Source organism: Papio anubis, chromosome 3 (genome assembly GCF_008728515.1).
Source record: "Papio anubis isolate 15944 chromosome 3, Panubis1.0, whole genome shotgun sequence".
Taxonomy (NCBI): domain Eukaryota; kingdom Metazoa; phylum Chordata; class Mammalia; order Primates; family Cercopithecidae; genus Papio; species Papio anubis.
In genome coordinates, this window is record NC_044978.1 from 111319665 (window position 1) to 111343913 (window position 24249).

Below are 24249 nucleotides of genomic sequence, written 5' to 3' on the forward strand. Positions count from 1 at the left end.
TCTTTTAGAGATTAAACTAGATTACAAAGTCTTTAGTAAAAAAATAATTAAGAAACATTTGTATTAAATTAACAAATTACTCTAAAAATTAAAAATGCTTTTATTTATTAAATATCGTGGACTTAAATCTAGAAAAACTACTCTAAAATAATGATACACTGATTTTAATATATATAGGCTAATTTCTCTTTCTTAAATATAAATATGTGTCTATATCTTAAATATATATATATACCATGAATAAGCCTTAAATATACACACACACATTTATATACACAACACATATATAAATAGCTCTACTAACTTGATAACTCATTTTCAACAAAAAGTATGGCTTTAAAAAATAGTATCTACTAGATAGTAGAATTCGAATGCTTTAATATTTCTATTGGAATTGAGATATCTATTTCTAAACCTACAAATAAACTCTACTTGTTTGATTTGAGAATTGCTGGTTACAAAAGAACAGAAAAAAATCAATAGTTATTTAGTAAGAGGTAAAACAAACACACACACACACACACACACACACACACAATTCTGCTGTAAAAACTGAATTTGATGGCAAAGATCAGATTCTTCCCAAATTCTAAAAATAAAACACATGCCTGCCAGAAAGCCAAGTATTATATCAACCTGATCTATGGAGGTTATAGTTATGAAGGCAACTATAAAATAAGTACACACTGTTTCCACTTTTTCTTTTAAAAGAAGTTATGTCTAGCCACAGAGTATGTTCAGCTGTAATGGAATACATGGGTAGTCCAATGTTAGGTCACTGGACAATGGGTATTTACTATCTTCTAGCTATATTTATCCATTCATTACATATTTTACTTCTCAATTGCTATATGCCAAACACTTTGATAGGACAGTAAATATGAATAAAATGTGTTCCTACTATGAAGGAGCCCACATGCCAATGAGTAAGATAAAGCAATGATAAAGTGTTACAGGCAGAAATTTGTGCTGAAATTGTAGAAACCCAAGGAATAAGTAACCAGTGGCAAATAGATATACTAGGGGTCAGAGAAGCACCATGTTAGACAGGTCTTTATGGATATAACAATTTTATAAATTTACTAAAGTCACCTCTTACTTCCCCCTAGCTTAATGGATGAGACTATGCCTTCCTGTTCATAGGCAACTGGGTGAAAAAGAATATCTGATTCAAGATAGGAAAATTATCTTCTCTCTGCTGTTTCTCAATAAGTTAAACTGAGAGATATGGAAGCAATGTTAGCAGCTGAATCAACTAAATAGTGAAGGATGGTAATAAATTTTGAGGAAAACTTGTCCCTGAAATCCACTATTTGTTGCCCTTTTCAAAGTTTTACTTGTCAACCATGTCAGATTTTTCCGTTATTCCATGAGATCTAAGCTCAGAAAATTAACTTTCTTTACTAGAGGGTTTTGATTCTTGCAATGAAATAGAAGGGAAATGGTAATTCAAGCAGCAAGAATTACATATTCTAAAATATAGAGGAGATGAATGAGAAAGAAAAGTAAAAGTAAAATTCAAATATTTTAAAATGCAAAATAAGATGTTTTCAGGTACACAGTTGGATCTAAGACACTTCTCTCTTCCAAACACAAGAATATCCAGGGTCTTGAATTTATTTCCCATTTCCTAGCCGTAAGGGTTCTACAAAATGTGACTATAAAACATGAAAAAATATGAATACATATTTCTCATGAGAGAAGTATATTTCTCCATGATCCCAGCTGCAGAATTTGGATTTTTAATTTGGGTGGCAATAGAACGATCATACCAAATTCTTTATTCATAATGTTATGTATACTGGGTGTTTAACATATTTTTCAAAATGTCTCTTATAAAATTAATCTTTAATAACCAAGTCCAGTATATGAAACTTCAGACAGAAAATAGTATAAAAGGTGAAAGGCAAAAATGATAATACAACAGTACCTCGAGTTAGAGAATTACATGAATAAGATGTGCCACAAGGCATTATTCTAGATTCAGTCATTATTTACAACCACCATTAATAAATTGTGAAGAATCTGGTAGTAAAAACATTATGTCTATGTAAATATATATTACATCTATAGATTTTAAAACATTATATAATATATATACATTTGTGTGTGTTTGTGTATATGTAAGTATATATACTTATATATAAGTATGTGTGTGTGTGTGTATATATATATATAAAATATATAAAACACAATTCCCAGCATTATGGGGTAAATATGAAACAAAATATTTCTGCAATGTAAAGTCAACTCTACAGTTCCATTTTTTTCTCTTTTTCTCTCTCACTTTCTTGCCCTTCCTTTTCTTTTTTATTTTACTTCTTGGGAAATAAATGCTGTTGAGCTATTCAGCATATCTTTTAAATACCAATAGTAAATTCAATACTCTGAACTTTTTAAAAAAACTTGTGTTTTCTTTATTGATCATATTTATTTTTCATAATATAAACATGTAATAAAACTATTGTCAATATTTCCTAAACATTTTTAAAATTTTTTATGGTCACGATACTCGAATTAATTTTTAAAAGATTATTTATTGAAAGTGGCCTTATTAAGGGAAAAGAGAAACAGGAAGTAATCCAGGGTATAGCTATGAGTATAGCTGTAAAGAAAAAGTGTGGGTGGAGACGGGGAAAACAACGCTAATTTTGTGTGTGTATGTGGTTTTTTTTTTGTTTTTTTTTGTTTTTTTTTTTTCAGATGGAGTCTCGCTCTGTTGCCCAGGCTGGAGCTCGGGGGCACGATCTCGGCTCACTGCAAGCTCCGCCTCCCGGGTTCACGCCATTCTCCTGCCTCAGCCTCCCGAGTAGCTGGGACTACAGGCACCTGACCCCATGCCCAGCTAATTTTTTGTATTTTTAGTAGAGACAGGGTTTCACCGTGTTAGCCAGGATGGTCTCGATCTCCTGACCTCGTGATCCGCCCGTCTCAGCCTCCCAAAGTGCTGGGATTACAGGCGTGAGCCACCGCGCCCGGCTAATTTTGTGATTTTTAAAAATCTGTCTTTATAAGCCATAATAATAGAAGTAAAAAAATAATAAATTTGTTTATTCAAAAAATCTGTTGAGCACTCACAATTATGAAAATTCGTAGGAGGAATATAATAATAAATTATAACGTGGCAATCTTTTCTATTATACTTTAAGTTCTAGGGTACATGTTCACAACATGCATGTTCGTTATGTAGGTATACAAGTGCCATGCTGGTTTGCTGCACCCATCAACTCTTCATTTTCATTACTATTTCTCCTAATGCTATCCCTCCCCCAGCCCCCCACCCCCTGACAGGTCCCGGTGTGTGATGTTGTTCCCCACCCTGTATCCATGTGTCCTCATTGTTCAACTCCCACCTATGAGTGAGAACATGTGGTGTTTAGTTTTCTGTCCTTGTGATAACTTGCTTAGAATGATGGTTTCCAGCTTCATCCATGTCTCTGCAAAGGACATGAACTCATCATTTTTTATGGTTGCATAGTATTTCATGGTGTATATGTGAATGTGGCAATCTTTAAAAACGTACTATTTAGTAGAGGGAAATATCAGGCATGCTGAGTCTTTTATTAGCTACTTTTAATACAAAGTTAAAAATTATAAGAATCATACTAGCTTAAAGACAGACATACAGGCCAACGAAACAGAATTCAGAGGCTGATAATAAACCCAGGTATATATAGTCAAATGATCTATGACAAGCGTGTCAAGATTATACAATGGAGAAGGTGCAAAAACTACACAATGGGAAAGGACAGTCTCTACAATAAATGGTTTTGGGAAAGCTGGATATCTACATGCAAAATAATGAAATTGGACGGTATCTAGCACACGCACAATGAGGAACTCAAAATGAATTAGAATCAAATGTAAGACCTGAAATTATAAAACTTCTAGAAAACAAACATGAAAAAGAGCTTCATCATATTGACCTTGGCAATAATTTCTTAGATATGACGCTAAAAGCTAGGGAAGCAAAAGCAAAAATAGACAAATGGGACTATATCAAATTTAAAAGGTTCTACATAGCATGGGAAATAATATAGTGAAAAGGCAACCTATAGAATGGAAGAAAATTACAAACTATATGTCTATTAAAGAATTAATATCCAATATATAAGGAACTCCCACAACTCAGTAGCCAAAAAAGACCTGATTTTTAAAAACGAGTAAAGAACTTGAATAGACATTTCCTTAAAGAAGACATAGACATGGTTAACAGCCATATGAAAAGATGATCAACATTACTAATCATCAGAGAAAAATAAATCAAAACCACAATGAAATACTTCACACCTGTCAGGATGGTCATTATCCAAAAAACAGAAAATAGCAAGTGTTAGCAAGGATGTGGAGAAAAGAAAACACTTGTATACCATTGGTGGGAATAGAAAATGCATCAGCCACTATGGAAGAGAGTATAAAGTTTCCTCAGTAAACTAAAGATAGAACTAACATTTGATCCAGCAATCCCATATCTAAGTATTTATCCAGAGAAATTAAAATCAGGATCTGGAAGAGATACTTGTACTCCTATGTTCACTGAAGCAATTTTCACAATAGCCAAAGGTAGAAACAATATAAATGTCCATTGGCAGATGAATGAGTAAAGGAAATATGGGATATACATTCAATGGAATATTACTTAGCCTTATAAATGAAGGAAATCCTGTTATATGCTACAATGTGGATAAACCTCAAGGACATCATGCTAAGTGAAATAACAGTCACAGGAAAACAAATACTGTATAATTCCACTTATATAAGGTATCTAAAGTAGTCAAACTCAAAGACGCAGACAGTAGAATGATGGCTGCCAGAAATTGAAAGGAGAGGGAAATAGGGAGTTGCTGTTCAAATGAATATAGAGTACCAGTCATGAAAGGTAAAAAAGTTCTAGAGATGTGCTTTAAAACAATGTGAATATACTTAACAATATGGTACTTCACATTTGAAATTTTGTTGAGGATAAAATTTTGTATGTATACTCCATATATAGTATATATAAAGATATATATATACACACACATAAAGTGAAATGACAGAGAAGTAATATCAGAACTCAGAAAAAGGAAAGATTACTATGAGTCAAGGTTATCAGAGAAAGCTTCAAGAAAGAGACTGAATAAGTCACAGGCCTTAAAAGATACATAAGATATGAACATTTAGAGATTATTTGCAGTACTCTTTCAGGCTAATGAAATAGCATGAACAATAGTATAGAGGAAGGAATCTTAGAGCAGGCAGGAAATAGTAGTTCATATGAACCTGAGTGAGGTATGTAAAAGGAGAAATAGAAAGTAGGATTCAAATGACCAGGCTACGATTAAAGAATGCCGACCAGGTGCGGTGGTTCACGCCTGTAATCCCAGCACTTTGGGAGGCTGAGGCGGGCTGATCACCTGAGGTCAGGAGTTCGAGACCAGCCTGGCTAACATGATGAAACCCTATCTCTACTAAAAATACAAAAATTAGCCGGGCGTGGTGGCATGCTTGTGTAATCCCAGCTACCCAGGAGACTGAGGCAGGAGAATCGCTGGAACTCGGAAGGCAGAGGCTGCAGTGGGCAAAGATTGTGCTACTGCACTCCAGCCTGGGTGACAGAGGAAGACTTCATCTCAAAAAAATAAAAATAATTTTAAAAAAGAATGCCTTGGAAGGTAAACTAAGCAGTACAGATTTTATGTTTCTACATAATATGAATAATTGAACTTTTGAGGACTTCAATGAATATAAAATGACAAGAATAAAATTTAAAACTCGCAGGATAGTATATTTGAAGTTCACAGGCACATTGTCAATAGCTGGCCTATATAAAGCACAAAAATTGCATCTATTCACATTTTTAATTTTTCTTGCCTTTATAGATTCATTAAAAATAGTAATTACACAGTACTTATAGGTGTGATAAACATTCGAAAAATATGAAGGAGTATAAAATATTGCTTTTCCTTAAAAAAATCTCTTTAGTTAAAACAAATCTAAATTATGCAAAGCAATAAGAATATAACCAAGTAATTCATATACTGGTCAAATTAATATGTAGCTTCAATGAAGGGAAAAATTGGGGAGGGCTGGCTTAATCAAGAAAGGTTAGTCAGAGTCAGTGTAGATTAGTGCTTAAGAAAACAGGCTCTGGAATTAGAATGAATTATGTTTAAATCCCTGCTGTGTAATTAAATGTGTGATCTTGGGTAAGTAACTTAACTGCTTGGGATGTTTCTTACTCTATATAATTGGGAGGATTCTATGAAAATTTATGCAGACATAAAATTATACTGCACAGCAGAAACTTAACATAGAATAGTTCTTCTCTCTTCTCTCTTACTATGCCTAAGGATGAATCAGAAAAATCAGAGAAAATATCAGAATATATACTGTATATTTTTGGCTAAAAACAATACATGTACTTTTGTGAATTTTTGAAAAGAAGACACAAAAGGAGATAATGGAAAAAATCACCTGTAATTCTATTCCATGAAATAAATATACTTAAGATTTTATTTATTCTTTTCTCAGAGGAAGAGAGAGACAGAGCACTCCTACCTTATCCCTTGATAATATGAGTCCTCTTTTTCATGATATCAACCATTTTAGGATTGCATTATCTTTAATGACTGACCAGTTGTCCATAATAAAGATTGGACCTGCATGTATTTATCAAGTATTTACTGCACATTCCCTATGTGTTGGTTACTGTTCTAGTACTGAAAACAGAGCAGTTGACAAAGACAAAATCCTTGACTAATCGTTTTCAACCGTTTGAAATCATGATTTCTTCTAATGTTTCACTGTCACAAACCACATATCAACAAATATCTTTGTACATAATTTTGCAAATATCTCTGTTTATTTCCTGTTTTCACAGAAATAGTTCTTGTAAGGTCCTCTGAGTTGGCTGCACCACGGTCAAGCCATGGTGACATTCCCCTGCCCTTATGATAATATACTTTGTGATATTACCCATCCTTGTGAATGTACTTTGTAACATTCCTCCATGCCCTTGTGACAATACACCCTCCCGGCTCCTGTAAATGTACTTTGTAACATTCCTCTCTGCCTTGTGACAATACACCCTCCTTACCCTTGTGAATGAACTTTGTAACATCCATCCCCTGCCCCCAAAAAATTGCTCCTAACTCCATGGCCTATCCCAAACGTATAAGAACCAATGATAATCCCACCACCCTTCGCTGACTTCTTTCTTGAACTCAGCCCACTTGCACCCAAGTGAATACACAGCCGTGTTGCTCACACTAAGCCTGCCCAGGTGGTCTCTTATACGGATGCACTTAACAGTTCTGAAAACAGAAATAAAGATATAAATTTAGGAAAGACTCCTAAAACATATAACAAATATGAGCTCTAGATGAGCTGAGCCCATTTTACTTTTGTGGACAATACAGGCATACCTCAGAGACATTACGGGTTTGATTTCAGACCACTAAATAAAGTGAATATCTCCGTAAAGCAAACCATACAGTTTTTTTTTTTCTTTCTTAATGCATATATAAAAGTTACATTTACACTATACTGTAGTATATTAAGTGCACAATAGAATGATGTCTAAAAAAAATGTAGTCTATTAAGTGTGCAATAGGATGGTGTCTGAATTTAAAAATACTTCGTTGCTTTAAAATGCTAATGACTATCTGAGCCTTCAGCGAGTCACAATCTTTTTGCTGGTACAGAGTCTTGCCTTGATATTGACGGCTGCTGACTGATGAGCATTGTTGTGGCTGACGGTTAGCTGTGGCAATTTCTTAAAAACAGATAACAATAAAGTGTACTGGATCAATTGATTGTCTTTTCATGAATGATTTCTCTATAGCATGCAATGTTGATGGCATTTTCCTGGCAGTAGAACTTCTCTTCAAACTGGAGTCAATTCTCTCAAACCCTACTGCTATTTTATCAAATAAGTTTATGTAACATTATAAATCCTTTGTTGTCATTTCCACAATGTTCATAGCATCTTCACCAAAAGTAGACTCAATCTCAAGAAACCACTTTCTCTGTTAGCCATAAGAAGCAACACTTCATCCTTTCAAGTTTTTTTATGCAATAGCTGAAAATTAGTTGTATCTTCAGGCCCCACTTATAATTCCAGTTATCTTTCTATTTCTACCACATCTGCAGTGATTTCATCCACTAAAGTTTCAAACCTCTCAAAGCCATTCATTAGGGCTGGAATCAACTTCTTCCAAACTCTTGTTAATATTGATATTTTGACCTGCCATGAATCATGAATGTTCTTAATGGCATCTAAAATGATCAATCTTTTCAAAATATTTTCAATTTACTTTGCCCCGATTAATCAGAGCAATCACCCATCTATGGCAGCTAAATATATCTCTTAGTAAAACTTGAAATTTTTCATTACTCTTTGATCCATAGGTTGCACAATGGGTATTGTGTTAGCAGACATAAAAACATTAATCTCCTCATACATCTTCATCAGAGCTTTTGGATGACCTGGTGCATTGCCCTTAAGCAGTAATATTTTGAGCAGTAGGTTTCAACAGAAGTCAAAATATTCAGTAAACCATACTGTAAACAGATGTGTTGTCATTCAGGCTTTAATGTTTTATCTGAATCTATAGAAAGAGTAGATAATGCTTAAGGGCCTTAGGATTTTCAGAATGGTAAATGACCATTGGCTTCAACTTAAAGTCACTAGCCACATAGGTCCCAGCAGAAGTCAGCCTGTCCTTTGAAGCTTTGAAGCCAAGCAATGACTATTCCTTTCTAGGTATGAAAGTCATACATGGTGTCTTCTTCCAATATAATGCTGCTTTGTCTACATTGAAAATCTGTTGGTTAGTGTAGCCATTTTCATCAACCATATTAACCAGATCTTCTCTATAGCTTACTGCCACTCCGCATCAGCACTTGCTGCTTCACCTTGCACTGGTGACAGCTTCTTTGCTTAAACCTCATGAATCAACCTCTGCTAGCTTCAAACTATTCTTTTGCAGCTTCCTCATATCTCTCAACCTTCATGAAACTGAAAAAAGTTAAAGCCTAACTTTGAATTATACTTTGACTTCAGGGAATGTTGAGGCTGGTTTGATCTATCCAGACCACTAGAACTTTCTCCATACCAGCAATAAGGCTGTTTCACTTTTTATCATTCGTGTGTTCACTGGAGTAGCATTTTTAATTTCCTTCAAGAACTTTTCCTTTGCATTCACAACTTGGCCAACCACTGGACACAAGAAGGCTAGATTTCAGCCTATTTCTGCTTTGGACATATCTTTTTCACTTAGCTTAATCATTTCTAGGTTATGATTTAAAGTGAGAGACGTTCAACTCTTCCTTTTACTTGAAGACTTAGAGGCCACTGTGGGGTTATTAACTGACCTGATTTTAATATTGTTGTGTCTCAGGGAATAGAGGCCTGAGGAGAGGGAGAGAAATGAGAAAAGGTTGGTTGATAGAGCAGTCAGAACATATGTAACATTTATTGATTAAGTTCCCTGTCTTATATAAGTGCAGTTTATGGTGTCCCAAAACAATTATAATAGTAGCATCAAAGATCGCTAATTGCAGGTCACCATAACAGATATAATAATAATGAAAAAGGTTGAAATATTGTAAGAATTACCAAAATGTGACACAGAGACAGGTAGTGAACACATATTGTTCGAAAAACAACACCAACAGACTTGCTTAAAGCAGGGTTGTCACAAACTTTCAATCTGTAAAAAATGTGTCTGCAAAGCACAATAAAATGAGGTATGCCTGTATATAAGAATATCCAATTAATCACACTTCTGCTAAAGTATTTTTCATCAGTTTAATAATATATAGCTATATAGATTCCATCATCAACATTATTCAACAAAAAATTCTAGACTTATAAAATTATACTAAATGTGTCAATCATGTTATCACCCAGTCAAGCCCTGATATTTAAGGCCATTGTCAACCACCAGGTGACCCAACATTATATCCCAGAAGATATGACCTGGCATGGACATCTTGTGGACAAGCTGAGCAGATCAGTGAGGTGATCTAGCATAAAAGAATTTAGTCCAAAGCTTGGTCAATTATTTAGAATCTGAAATTGAAAATATAGAGATAACTAATATTTCTATGATTGTAATTAAAGAAATATATAGAAAAGAGACTATGAGGCTATGAAAAGGTCATGTAGAAAACAAACCTATTTAGGAGATAAACCTTTTAGTTAGCAGAAGCTATTAAGTAGAAAAATAGGTACAAAAGGTATCTATACAAAGCAAGAATTGCATGTGAGAAGGAAATTAAACAGACTTGCTAAGTAAACTAGTGATAGAATAGGAGTGTCAAACGAGAGCATCCAAGAGCATGAGACAATTATACTGATGGCAGGGCTATGTAGTGAATTCTCCTCTCTCTATTTACTGGCCCTAGTTACCAGGCAGTGATAACTAGAGTCCCAGTCATGGACGTAATAGAATCCACAAAAGAAGCATGAAGATGTGACGGTGCTAGAAACACTGTGAAATGCAGAGATAAAGGCTATATAGACACAGACTGACAAAAAAGGCTTAGCTTAGCCCTGGAGCAGAACTGCAGTTATGCTTTTTCCATAAAACCATTCTTTGAAGTTACCTGCACAGCCTTACTCCTTGTAACCAAAGTGAAATAAAATAATAATTCTTTGCTATTTTAAAAATATTTTATTCTACAGTGTCTCATCTGAATTCCCAGAGTCCATATAAATGTTCAGAGCAATTATTACTCTTGCTTTTCTCTTTATTTTGTTTTATAGGTGAGCCTCGGAGAGATGAAATAATTCATTCCATCAGGTCTTTTGATTCTAAATCATCTCCATTCAGAAAAAAATGTATTAAGAAATTATAAAGAAGCAGAAATCATACTAGTCAATGAAATGACATACATACATACAATATACAAAGATACAATTCCTTCCATAAACAAGCTTATGATATAATAGGAGAGGCAAAAAAAGGGAATCACAAGTTATGACACAGTTAATTGCAAAGATACATGTGTGCACAAGATGTTAATTGTAGAGGAGAGAACTTGAACCCAAATGTCAGTGAATAGCAGTGAATATCCAGGACTAATCAGTGGATAGCCCAAAACAACAGGGAGGAAAGCCAAGGGAAAACAGAGCAATTAAAAAGGTAAGGCTTTATGGAGGAGAGCAAGAGAATAGTATATGGCACATGGAAGGTGGTCAATCAATTTTGACTGAATAAAGGAATAAGCTAATTATGATCTTACAATTTACTATTGAAGCATGATTGAGTGTTTGAGTGGACAAAGAGGCAGGAGATTATTTTTAAAGAGATACAGAGATTATAGAATAATTGGGGATGTTTCAGTTATTTGACATGGTTGGAGGGGTGAGAGTATGTATTGGAATTTGAATATTAAGAGGTAGTAAGGTGCCAAATTACACAGGGCTTTCTATGTCATTTTAAGACATCTGATACTTATCTTGAGGTCCCTGAGGAATAAGGAGAGTGCTTATATTATCACATTTGCATTTTAGGAATATAAGTCTGATAGCCATGTGAGGAGTAGATTAGAGAAAGATAAAAATAGAGCAGATAGATAAGAAAGAAGGGTTTCATAGAGGCTGAGGAATAAGGCTTGTGCAGTTAATATAAGTCAGGGAGAGTCAAATTGAATAGGAGGGAACAAATCACAAAGGAATTCAACAGTTTACTAGCACAAGACTTAATCACCAATTGGATGTATAGAATGATAGATAAAAAGAGTGATAAATTGGCTTTCAGGTCATTTTTGGCACTTTTAGGTGCCATTAACCAAATATTAAATACAAAAATTGAGCAGATTAAAAAGAAGCAGAGGAATAAAAGGAAAGCCAAGAGATAGTAGTGTCAGGGCCTGAGATAATTTAAAGAAGAAAGGAATGACCACAATGTCAAATGGCAAAGTAATGTCAAATAAAGTAAAAACCAACTTATGTGTGAGAGTTGGCAATTAGAGCGTTGGTGGCCTGTGCAACAGCTGTTTCAGGGAATAGTGGAGACAGCTGGCAGAGAGCAGCTGGTAGAAAGAGTGAGAATGGGAATCAAGGACAGGAAACCAAAAGCCCAGAGACTTCTTCCTTATACCTTGTTAGCGGTATCTTACGAAAGTTAAGCATATTGGGAAAATATTAGGGAATTCAAGATTCAGCTCAACTAACCATATAAGTATTATTTAGTTAGAATTACAGTGAAATATGCAGCACATACTTAGAATACTTCACTAGATGAAGTGAATTACATTTTCAACATGAATCATCCCTACTAGATGATAAATTCCAAAACGTCAGGAATTGTTCCTGTCTTCTTTCCCATTGTACTAATACCTGGAAGTCATTAAATATGTGGTAGATAATAACTTCCTTATCTCTATTTTTATTTTTCTCATGCTAGTAGTAATTCCATTCATTCATTCAGGTTCAGAGGGGGAAATACCACTCCCTCCACAAAATCTTTTTCAATATCCCCTGGGTCTCTCTCTCCCTCTCTCTCTCTTCCTCCTTCTCTCTCTTTTTCTCCTGTTATTTCAATATGATAGAATATGTTATATATATATTCATACCATCTTATAGTTACTTTTATACACATATATCTTTTTGACTTGAATATTTATTAGTTTTGTTTTATCAGAGTAGCAGAACCTGTATGTGTAATATAAGGGCTTATTTAGAGGTTTATTTACTTCAAGCCCATCTGTTATCCCTGTCTGTAGTGTTGGCCCTGAAACAAACTGGACCAGCAGTCAGGAAGGGAAGATAAATATAAATAAGGGGAAGGCAAGAACAACCTGAAGTCCATGAGGACGAGCTTAAGTCTACAAGGATAAACAAACCTTCATCTGTCTTTCACCAGAAACTTCCCTGATCTCATATCTCCTTCAAGCCTCTGGCCTCCAACCTCAGTGCTGCAGTTTTCTGCAGATCTATGGTGCTTCAACATGATGCTGGTAACAAATGTTTCCCAGGGTTTGAAGAAGACTAAAAAAAAAAAAAAAAAAAAAAACTTGGAGGTGAACCTGCAGATCCACAACAATGTACAAATAGTAAAATGGTGCCTGATGCTACACCAACCTGCTGAGGGTGAACATGGCTGCTGCTTTTCTTCTACTTCCCAAATCCCACACAAATTTCTCTTGTAATCAACCCCAACCCAGGGTAGAGAATTCCAGAAAAGTAGCCCCAGATTAGCTAAGTGAACATACTATAAAATTATCACAGTCCATCATTTATTAATTTAGCATCATATGTATATCCCTTTTCATCATACTTAATTTCCACACAAAAACAATATGAAAATCATGTATTCACTATCCTTTGTACAACCAAAAATATGCTAACCTTCTCCCCAAAAAGGATGCAGTCATACTTTTTGAATGATATTATTTACCATCTAGGACAGTCATGTCCCTCTTTGACATCCTGTAAGTTAAATGCTAATGTTTGAGGTTAGCTATTATTGTTACTTGTTATGTTCGATCATAGGAGAGTGGTAGAAGGAAAAAAAAATCATTAAAATAGACACAAATATTTTCATATCAAATCAATAAGGAAAAAAACTTGTGATTATTATAGTACTCATTTCTGAAAATTGGATGCATAACAGCTAATATTCATAATGTCTTTCTTTCACTGCCAATTTCATGTATACTTTGCCCACACCAAGCACCTTGGCATGTAGAGTGACCCAAAGTTTCATTTCTCAAGGGTCAGGCCATTAGTCATTTTGTGTGTATGGAATTGTAGTTTATTCGTTGACTTTAACTGCAGAAATTGAAACTACTATGAAGTTTCCCAGAAAATTTCCTGCATTCCCATACAGACTCCTGTTTAACCTACTGTGCAGTAGAAAATCAATTTCCTCATGTTAGTTAGGGTTAATCACCATTAGCCAGTACAGTAACCTTATTTGCCTCTTTATCCACACGTGTAAGAACCTGCCAAAGGTTGAGGGGATCTCAACTTGCAGTTTAATAGAACCATTCCTATGCCCCTGGTGGAATGATTTACCTATTGGTAATGAAGACTTCTCAACCAGCAGAACCCAAAGCTAGGGAGAAAGGAGCAAAAATGTCACTATCAGATCACTAAAAGTAACAGTGAGAGAATTCACTTTCATTTCTACATCTTAATTCCTATACTTATGCATTTTGACTATGGGAAAAACACCGCCATATATTGAAGGCTAATTTAGAGCATATACCATATTCTGATGGCCCTTACCCCAGCTTCCAAAGTGTTGCCCAAACTGCCACCAAAACTGAGTCTTCAAAATGTCACTTCATATATTTATCAAAACCAGATACCTCAAGTTGATGGAAAACATGGTAAAACCAGTGAATTCCACAACCATAAGCCTACTGTCACACGTTATCTTATGTAAAATGGGTCACTTTGTCAGAAGAAATGTTTGGGGATTGCCATTACAGTGACTAAGTCATTGGTCAGTCCATGTTTGCTGGTTTTGAAAGAACAATTGAAGAAAGGGAGGTAAATCCATATCCAGAGTCAATGAGAAAAAATTCCAGCTCTTTCCATGAGGGAAACAATCTAATGTAACAGTCTGTCACAGTTGACCACTGGCCACAATGAATGGTGTCATGATGGGACCCACATGTTGATCTCTGTTCTTGACAGATCAGGCATTCAGCACTACCGGTAGGTAGTCACTGGTGATGATTTGAAGTCCATTTGCTGAAACCATGCATAACCTGCATTCCCACTACAGTGGACAATTTGTGAGCCCATTGGGCAAGGAAAAGAATGGCTGAAGTTAGAATGTGTCCTTTTGACCATATTATTATGAAGCTCCTTGATACGGTTAGGCTTTGTGTCCCCACCCAAATCTCATCTTGAATTGTAATCCCCATTATCCCCACATGCTGAGGGAGAAACATGGTAGGAGATGATTGGAACATGGGTGCAGTGTCCACCATGCTATTCTCGTAATAGTGAGTGAGCTGTCATGAAATCTGATGGTTCTATAAGTGTCTGACAGTTCCTCCAAACACTCTTCTTTCTTGCCTGCCGCCACATAAAATGTGGCTTTGCTTCTCCGTCACCTTCCACCATGATTCTAAGTTTCCTGAGGCCTCCCCAGCCATGCAAAACTGTGAGTCAATTAAACCTCTTTCCTGACTATCCAATCTAACCAAGAGTCACTGACTAACCAATCTAACCGAGAGTCACTGACTATGAAACAGTATAGAGCTATACCTCCGGCTTTTTCTCCTTTCAGATTTGAAGTTCTGGTCACTGAGGGTATTGTTTGGAGTCATCCATAGACCAGATTCAGATTTTTTCAAAGATTTTTAAGGCAGGTACCACATCATTAAACACAGCATCCTGTATGTGGAAGTTACTCAAATATCTGTTAACATGAACTTAAAATACTTTATTTTAACTAGCAATTTTGATTTCCTTTTGGGAGGAAAAACAGACCAACTAGGGGAGACTAGTGGAACAGAAAATTCTTCCCTTTTGTGCATTTAGATTTAGAGTCATTTAAATATATTGCTTATTTTCAATTACTTTAAATTTGGAATAATAAACTCAGCAACTGCAGTTTTTTAAAAAAGAATTCTATTCTTCACAGTTAAAAAAATTTAGATGTGTTTATTTGTATTTCCACTGTCTTGTACTAGAAATTTTAAATTCAGTGTTGATAGAATAGAGGCTGACTTCCTCTTTTATTTCTTGGAGAAAATTTGCACAGCTTTAAAGTAAGCCATGCTTACAAAATACATGCATTAACCTTTTGTAAAAATGTCATTATGCATGCATGTTCACATAGTGCCAGTGAATATTGGATGTTACTCAAATCCACTCTACCATTCCTAATCAAGTCAAACAAACTTCTTCCGGCTTCTTTCATTCAACAATTAATTGTTTTAAAGAAACTTTAAATAAGGCTGTGGAGTAGAGCTACATTGTAAGAGTTTGAAATAGTAGTTGCCTTTATTTTTACTGAAGAAAATTCCAGAAAATGTGCTGGTCAATTCTCCCACATATTGTAGGGGTGGGCATTATCTCTACTTATGTTACTTGTTGCCTCATATTTATCTGATGGTGCAGGAGCATATGTGTATTCTGAGATTAATTAGGAGATCCCCATTTATTTCCTGTGCCTTACATTTGGGGTTTTTTTCCATATTATATTCAGAGTTCCCATACCAGTGCTTCTCAAGTGTCTGAAGTGTACTCCTTGAATCAATGAATGGTGAGGTTTTGTTTTAAAATTATGACCAAGTCTGTGTTCTCATAATGACTTGTTAATAGCATATGAAATATTTGATCATTTCCTTCTTCGAATACTTCTTTCTCTTGGCTCTTTTGGTGCTCTATCTACATGACTGCTTACTTCCTCCCAGGCTCTTTTGTTGAATTTTCTTAATCTCCATAACCTTTAAATGTTGTAGTCACCAAGGCTTGGTTTTTCCTACCTTATCTACTCTTATTTCTAAATGATCTCCTGCCTCATGGTTTGAAAGACTATGCTATGCTAGTTGTCAAATTTATACTGTCTCAGAACTCTATGCTAAATTTCAGACTCATATTTAATTACTAACTCCATATTTTCATTTGGATATCTGATAGATACCTTAAACTACATGTTGAAACTCAACTCCTGATTCTCCACACTCCCCCAAAACTCAGTGATTCCCACTGCCTGTCAGCTTTTAAAGTGACTACTCTATCCATCTGTTTGATCTGACCAAAATCCTTGTCACCATTCGTCTTTTTTCATACCCACAGCACTTATTCTTTAGCAAATCCTATCAACAACTTTTCTCCCACTTTTCCCACAACAATTCTGATTTAAATCAACACACATCTTACCTGGATTCTTATAAAAGCTGGTCTTTTTGTCTTACATCTTAGCCTACACACAGCTTCCAGAGTGATCTTTTATAATCATATCACATCCTGTTACTCAGTCCTCAAAACCAACCAGTGGGATTAATTTTATTGTTGTCTATATTATTATTAATATGACAAGATTCTTGGCCTTCAGGAATTTATAATGCAGCATAAAGTGGGAAATGAGAGAGAGTAAATAAACTAAAAATTACTGTGGTGGTTAAAGCAGGAAAAGAATGATTCTAGGCAGGAGGAAGAGGGAGGGAAGATATTATAGAAGGATGATACTTACTCTAGGTCTTGATAATAGAAGCCTCATGAAGCATATCTAAAAGGGAAATAGGGTGTGCAGTGGAATGATCATAAGAGGAAAGATTACTTATTTGAAAAACTGAGAGATGTTTATTAGGTTTGGGTCTCTGGGCTCATAATAGAGGAGTAGCAAAGAGAAGACTGAATAAATAAGTGGATATCATAAAATCATACACTTTGTGTGTTACAAAGGTGGCTGGATTGTAGCCTGCAAGTTATATAAAGCCACTGAAATATTTTAAACATGGTCATATTAGCAATCAAAAAATAATTCTGGGTAGATGGATTAGAAAATGGGAGTTAGAAAGCTACTGAAATAATGTATGTAAATTTATAAGAAATTTGCCCAAGAAAATAAATGAAAAGGGGCAATACAGAGGTAAGAGATGGGAAATAGTTTAAACCAATGTCATATTAAAGTCACTTTGAAACAAGGGAAAACAGGTAAGAAAGTAAAAATATTTTGATAGCTTGTAAACTAGAAGAGGAATAAGTTGAAAATGAAATTGAATGCAAAATTTCCATTCTGGACATATTGTGTTTAAGATAAATACACAGTACATAAGACTTAAGCCACTTAAGAAGGCTGTGGAACATCCCAGTGGAACATTCAATAAGAAGAGGCCGTTTGGAAGAGATCTGAGCTGCAGGTAGAAATTTGGAGATCATAAGTATATGTGTGTCCATTAAAACCATACATGTAAATGACTTTATAAAATTTGGAGATCTTAAATATATGAGTCCATAAAAGCATATTGTCCAAGGAGAGTACATAGCACAAGAAATGAGTAGCACTGAAACCCAAGCTCTGCAAAACCCCCACATTTAAGGGTCACATGGAGGAAGAGCAGTCTGAGAAAAAGACTTGAAAACATAGATAGGGATTCAGGAGGAGAATTCTGAAGTCCTAAAGGGTAAGAAAAGAGAGTTAAAAAGTAACTAATCAACAATGTCACTCCCTGTGGAAAAACAGTAAGATTGAAAACTTATGGCAGCTGATAATTTGGTGACTAGCACAGAACTGCTTTATGCAGCCTATTTGTTAGGAATTGATCTTTGTTATATACCAATAGGAAACCAATTTTCTTTTCATTTATTCAATATACTTTTCCATGTCTGTGTAGTTTGTGGCTAATATGGCCTCTTAAAATAAAATAGATGCTCCAAAACAAAGCCCTTTTCTTTCGTCATTGAAAGTCCTTGTTCCCTAAAACATAGGATCACCTGAATTTGGGCCATTTCCCTTTATCAAAATAGTCATCCTGTAACTCTATAAACATATAAAATTCTCAAACATTAATTTTAATAATTCTTAATTTGACATATATTTATTATCCTTAAAACATTCTTTTATCTCTTCCATAGAAATGGTAGCACCTTTGTGTTTTACTTTGCAACCCTCATCAAAAGTGTTGGGCTTTATAGAAGTCTCCATTGGCCACTGTCTGAGATGTGGCCTTTACCCTTCCTTGTTTGCAGCTTACTCATTTTATAAGTCAAAAAAAATACATAAATAAAAGGTGTAAGATTAAAGTGAGCAAGATAAAAGAGGATAATAAAAGAAGTGAGGCTGAAAAAAGGTGGCTTCCAGAACTCCTTGAACAATAACAGGCCCTCATTCATAATAAGGAGACACTTTGCTGGAAGCCTTCTTTCAAAAATGTAGTACACCGCATAACCTTGGAAAGATAACGGAAGTCAAACTGCTACAGGGAACAGTTATTCTCCTCCAATTCCAGTATATAAAACTTAAACTTTTCTTACATTCTTCCAATACTCACTGGGGAAGTGACAACATCTGTTCTGAACCAATGCAAAGTTTGCATCAAAGAAATAGGAAGGGATGCAATTTGAATAAAAAGAAGTAAACCAAGCAAGAGCCATGATCATGAACAAGGTTTATACTAGCAGCATACTCAACTCCTTTCAAAAAGGTAAGAATAACACAACAGCTTTCAATTACACCTAAACCACATTGTCCTCACACAGAACATCTGGTAATGTTCAGTTGCAAATTCCCAAAGGATTTTACACTTATTAAATTCTTATTAAAATTAATAGCAGGCCTTCAAGGCATGGCAATATTGTAACAGCCCTTTATCAAGAAAATATTATAATCCGAAATAATAAAACTGTCTTCAACTTTAAGAAAATTAAGTCCAAATATTATATACAGGAAACTAGTTAAATTTATTCCTGAGGAATGTTATTCCTTTCCATACCATATTGACACACTGATTATTTATTCATAACACAATGTCATGAACATTAGCGATGAATACTTCTGTATGATGACAATAGATAGTCCCACAAGTTCAAAATCCTAATTATTCCCATTCTTATATTCCTTTATGCTATAATTAACTGGTTTTAGTGACTGGAATATCATTTTGCATACTGTGTCATTGTCACAGTCTGATAAATACCACTGTTTAAAAAGTCACCCTTTATATGGCCTAAATCTCTTCTTGAGACATATCAACACTGCCTAATTAAGAAATTTATGTATAAATTGAAGTTGTTGTTTGCCTACTTTTCTAAATAGTCTTTTGCACCCTGACTTCAACTTTGATGGCCACGCATTCTCTGCCTCTCTTTCTGTTTCTCTGTATATCTGTCTAGGAGTGTGTCTCTCGCTGATTCTGTTTGTATGTTTCTGTATACATCTGTGTGTATAAATTTTATTTTTCTTCTGTGTGTGCTGTGTGTAGCTACTGTACTTATATCTTGCCATGGGGTGTGTGGGTATGGGTATCTCTTTTTTTTTATTGGGATAAAATTGATGTGACATAAAATTCACTGCATTAATCAGTTTAAACTGTACAATTTAGTTTTTTTTTAATATATTCACAAGGATATGCAACCATCACTACTAAGTACAGATTATTTTGATCACCCTAAATAGAAAGATGGTACTCATTAAGCAGTCATTCCCCATTTCTTCCTCTCATCAGCCCCTAGCAACCACTAATCTTTCTGTCTCTATAGATTTGCCTGTTCTAGACATTTGATATAAATGGAACCATACAATAAGTGACCTTTTGTGTCTAGCTTCTTTCATTTAGTATAATATTTTCAAGGTTCATCCATACTGTAGCATGTTTCAGTACTTCATTCCTTTTTACTTTTAAATAAGTGCTAGTCTAGGTTCTTTGTATCTTCAAGAGTGAGCATGTGTGTGTCTCTCTCTGTAGATGTCTTTGTATGCATATTTCTTACTCCCTCTCTCTGTTTCTGGTAACTGCATTTTTATTAGAAAAATACTGGCTACACTCTTCATCTCTGAGTGTATTTGTGTACCTGTGTATACAGATAGACAGACATAGGTAAACACTACAAGAGACTTAGACAATCAATGTTGTGAGCCTGTTTACAGAAAGACTGTATTTAATGATTATTGGTTCTTTTTCTTAGAATCTTGATGGGCTATCAAAGGTAACTGGAGGTCCTCCACAGACGGCAGTTTTGAAATAAGAGGAATCACACCTTACATACAGACTCTTTCTGGCACCAGCAGTCCCACATAACTAGACATAAAGGACCTGTTACATAACAAGTGCATAGTCACTTGGGCAAAGAACTGAAAAATTAAAACAAGAGCTCCATGTCAGAGAAGGTGGCATTAAAAAAGGCACATCTGCAAATGTCCAAATCAAATTACCTTCTATCTATTATATTAAGGCTCCTTTTCAAGCCATGTTCCACAATCTCCAAAATCACAATTGTTACAATCACAATTCATAAGTGACAGGACACACTACGTTGTTACCTTCATAATCTCATTTTGTTCCCAACTGACTACAAAAAAATAATTATAAACTCTTTATTATGGCTTTCCAGCAGATCCACAACCTATCTATAGTTCATAGCTTTAAGATCATCGACTGCTTTCTTCCGCTTCACCCCAACAGCTCGTTACTCACCTTGAACACAGCGTGCTTCTTCCTAGTGCTAGTTCCTCACCTTGAGGTATCTGGGTATCTTTCCTTTTCTGGTCTACATGACCTCTTTCAAGTACCAGATCAAATGTATTTACAATTCTCTGGTTTCTCCCTATCTTCTCACTACCCAATGAAATTAATCTTGCTCACTTATACACTCACATTTTAAAAACAATGCTATCGTGGGACCGATCCTAATTTTATTACAGCTATGTATTTACTTTTCTAAATTCCTTCTAACATATCAGATTCTGGAGTATTTTATTTAGTTGTTCATACCCAGTGCTTAACAAAATGCCTGGCACACACTAGATTCTGAATAAATTTTGGTGGAATTGGATAATTTTAAAACTTCATTTAGGTAGTGTGAAATTCACATGGCTTTTTGAATGATGAAACTGAGAAGAAGAAAAAGAGAGGGAAGTGAGCGGAATCTAAATAAGAACATGATTTCTAAGCCCAACCTATAAGGAAGAGTGCCCGGACACTGGCTCCATCGTCTTTGTGGCTGGCGAGCCAGGCGAAGAGTTCCTGTGTGCAGTCGGCGAACAATGTCACATTAGTGATGACAGTTGCCAGGCACTTGGGGAAACTTGCTGAGTACCATGGCCCACTGAAGCAGCAATTTTTCTCAAATCAGTTTCAGTTTCTCAAATGCTGAGTATGCAGTGATATTTCAAAGTAATCTCCGGAGATGCACTCAAGCACCAGCAGGAGTTCCAAGCTATTGTTCCATTACATCAGGTGTTATTTTTATGCTTTTTTTAAAAAAAGAGAAAAAGACACAAAAACTTCAGGGAGGACATAATTCAATGCTTTTTGGTCAAGTACAATCCCCACTAGTTCCTTTCTAGCGCCCTAGAGGTTATCACCCCAATATTCAAATCTAAGTCCGCAACCAACTTGACCTATTGAATGAGCCTAATTATGAGACATTTTAGAGTTAGTATCCTCATTCTTTCTGTGCATATGGATTAAGTATCTCTAGGTTTCTTTTAAATGAGCAAAAATATCTCTTTTCTCCCAGCTGAGATGAAAGAATCTGATGTTAGAAAATAATTTTATATTTTGATTTATATTTTTATTCTTTTCTAATATCAGAGAACTCAGATATTTGTCTAAGTCGGAGAAAGAGAAACCATGTTTCATGCGGTGAATCAAAACTAAAGATATGCAAACTTCATAAGGAGGCAAAGAGAAGAGAGACTAAAGTAGAAAAGGGGAAATAAGAGGAGTATAAGGAGGAGATAAGTTGAGCCCAGTGAGGAAAACACTTTCCTGACAGCTAGACAAAGGGAACCCACACTGAAGATACTGTGTCTGATACAGTAGCCACCTTCTGAGCACTTGAAATGTAGCTAGTCCAAACTAAGATATTCTATAAATGTAAAATTGTACACCGGAATTCAAAATGTAGTATGAGAAAAGGAATATAAAACAATTAATAATTTTCATATTGACTACATGTTCAAATAATATTTTGAACATAGTAGGTTAAATAAATTAAAATTACCTTCACCTGTTTTTCATGTGACTACTAGAAAATTTTAAATTGCATATTTAGCTCACCTTACATTTCTATTGGACCTGTCAAATGTTTTTAAATTCAGATTTGAGTAAGTAAACAATTATTTGAAATAATTATTGTAATAAGAGGAAAGGGACTATTGCAACAGAGAATGCTCTAACCACAAGATCTGCAAAAACCTCAAAGTTAGGCAGAAAGGAATATATATATGTAATATATATACATATTATATATGTAATATTATATATATTATTATGTATATTATATATAAAAGATATTTGTCTCAGATATTTGTCTAAGTCAGAGTAATATTATATATAATATATAATATTACATATATAATATGTATATATACACATATATAATATGTATATATATTACATATATATTCCTTTATATATAATATATATGTATTAAATATATAATATACTATATATTCCTATATATCTATATTATATATAATATATAGATATATAGATATATATATTATGGCTTTCTAGCAGATCCACAACCTATCCACAGTTCATAGCTGTTTGTAACTGAACCTATCACAGTTCATATATATATAAATATATATATCACACTTCGTATATATATAAATATATGTCACAGTTCATATATAAATATATATATCACAGTTCATATGTAATATATAAATATATATATCTATTAATCAGAGAGGCAAACAAGACTAGAAAGAAATGAATGTGGAGAAGTGGGTGGCACGTCTGGACAATTGTTCAAGGAACGTATTTTCTTGCAGTCAGCTGATTCACAAGACGTACAGTTAAGAGAACAAGACACAAAGGTTTGTTTGCCGTATCAGGCTAGGAAGTATTAAAGTTCGGGGACTCAGGAAAGGAGAGAAGTTTAAGTTTGTCAACTTAATTAATAGCACATTGTTCCGATTGATCAATGGGGCAAACAAATCAGCTAATATTTTATGGGGCAAAGGAATGGGAATGTGGAGGGTCTGTGTCTGGCCTTAGCATAAGTAAGCAAGGGCGGTGTCCATGAGCCTTATCTGAGTCATATGGAGAAAGGTGGTTCTTCATGATAAGCTATTTTCCTGGGACACAAAGAGTGGGGGATTTCTTAATTGTCCTTGTTTTCCAAGATCATAGGTTCCGGTAAAATTCAGCATTGTCAGACAGTGTATTTCTAGAATCTAAGTTTAGTACTATTTCCAGAGTGGTGGTTAAAATAAGATGTAGAGTAAGAAAAACTAATTTCAGATCTCAGGCCTGCCATTACCAGCTCTGTGAACTTGGACAGTTTACGTAAGTTCTGTTTGCCTCAGTTTTTTCAATTCTCAAAAGTATTTACTTCACAGGGCTCTTATGTTTGTGGAAATAAACAAAGAGCACCAAAATGAAAACAGTAAGGCTATTTTTCAGAGCTTGCTGTAGCAAGGGAGACAGCCACTATCCCTTGCATTTGGCAGAGACTCAACGGTAGACAGGGCAGTAAAAAATGTTTATAGTGGCAAAAAGGGAAGACGTTGGACATGTTCCGATTGCAGATTGTTGGCACAGTGAAGCTGGAAACAGGCTAACTAGAAGCAGAACATCTATCTCATATCACTGGTTTGGAGAACATATTTGGCT